This window comes from Dipodomys spectabilis, unplaced genomic scaffold (genome assembly GCF_019054845.1).
Source record: "Dipodomys spectabilis isolate Male_0828 unplaced genomic scaffold, ASM1905484v1 ptg000481l, whole genome shotgun sequence".
NCBI lineage: Eukaryota > Metazoa > Chordata > Mammalia > Rodentia > Heteromyidae > Dipodomys > Dipodomys spectabilis.
In genome coordinates, this window is record NW_024871158.1 from 2,315,329 (window position 1) to 2,317,050 (window position 1,722).

A 1,722-nucleotide genomic window follows, 5' to 3' on the forward strand; every position below is an offset into this window, starting at 1 on the left:
TCACACATAATCACTCCAAATTGCTTTAAAAGTAGGAGATAATGAAACAGGCCCTGTGAAGTAAATTTTCTTCTACTTTTAAAGTAATTCTGTAAGCCATGTTTTGATTGGTCACATCTGTAATCCTAACTGAGATCTGTGGATAACAGTTGGAAACCAATCAGGGCAAAATAAATTCATGAGATTATTTTTCAAAAATTGTAATGAACCAGCAAAGGCCCAGGAATGGAGATGTAGCTCATATATTAGATCAGCAATCTAGAAAGGATAGGCCTGGCAAGACCTTGAAGCTCTGATTTCAAATTCTGAGCATACTAACACACATGCAAGTTTGTGTGCATGCATGCGCGTGCACACACACACATTTATTCAAAATCCTTCATATCAGTGTTTCGCATTAATTTCTTTGTTAAAAATATTTTATGAGTAAAATAAAGGAAATAAACTCTTCCCTCTCCGAATATTTTTGTACGTTTTTTATGTAAAAATACTGTACAGAGGAGTCACATTTACATGAGCAAGGTAATGAGTACATTTCCTAACAAGCATTGTTAGCTCCTCCTTTATTTTTCCCCTACCATCACTTCCCTCGCACCTCCGCAAGTACACTCCCTTCTTCCCTTCCCCAGCCTAAATTGTTCATTTTTTTTAACATAGTGTCTTGTGCATCTCATTGTTTCAATGGGTCAACCTGTATCCCTATTTAAACATTTTGTTTTTTTCCTTCCCCTCTCCAAATTAGAGGAGCGTATATACAACGTGTAGGTGCACCAACTTCAAATACAGTGAAAACAAGGGTTATAGCATAGGGGAGGAACATATAAAGAAACAAAAAAAATCACATCACACATTATAAGTACGTTAGAAACAATAGCAATAAAGAAAAAAAAAAAAACACTTGTGTTCCTATCTTGAGGTTCATTTTCCTTAACATCATCTTATTTGGTCATATGCAGATAGCTTTTGACCTTTTCTGCTTATCCCAGACATATATTAGTTATTGAAAATTAGGGAAACCATGGGACCTATGTTTCTTTGGCCCTAGTTAGTTCACTTAATTTTTTCCAAGTCTTTTGATTTCTTAACAAATTGGACAATGCTATTCTTTCTGATGGAGGCATAGAATTCCATTGTGTATATATACCACATATCCATTCATCTGCTGAGGGGCATCGGGGATGGTTCCATATCTTAGCTATCTTAAATAATGCTGCAATGAACATAGTTATGCTGGTAGCTTTAGTATGGTCTTGTTTGTGATCATTTGGGTAAATGTCCAAAAGTGGGATTGCTGGGTCATAGGGAAGCTCTATGTGGAGTCTTTTGAGGAACCTCCATACTGCTTTCCAAAGTGGCTGAACAAGTTTACACTCCCACCAACCATGCAGTACTGTTCCCTTGTGATCACATCCCCTCCAGCATCTGTTGGAATGCTTCAGGAATTTGCCTGTCATCCTTATGCAGGGGCATGCTAATCTTCTCTGTATTTTTCCAATATTAGTGTACGTCATGCTGAATTGAGCACAGAAAACTTTTTATATATAAAGTGTAATTGATTTTATTAAACTATATAATTCAACAAAAAGTAAGTTTAAAAGAATCGTCGTGAACTTTTAGAAACATGTATTCCTTACATAAGCACACATTTAAGAATAAAGTCAAGATTGATATGTCAAAAACAAAATAATCCCAGATATTTGTTGTTCAAGATATGTGTAGGAG

At 35.7% G+C, this 1,722-nt stretch overlaps 1 non-coding gene across 1 annotated transcript; it reads right to left on the reverse strand.

The window, feature by feature from the left end:
- Positions 1 to 1,419: 1,419 nt before the first annotated feature.
- LOC122098613 lies at positions 1,420 to 1,522 on the reverse strand. Its single transcript, XR_006145754.1, has one exon. It is a non-coding gene; the product is annotated as a U6 spliceosomal RNA (small nuclear RNA).
- Positions 1,523 to 1,722: the final 200 nt, after the last annotated feature.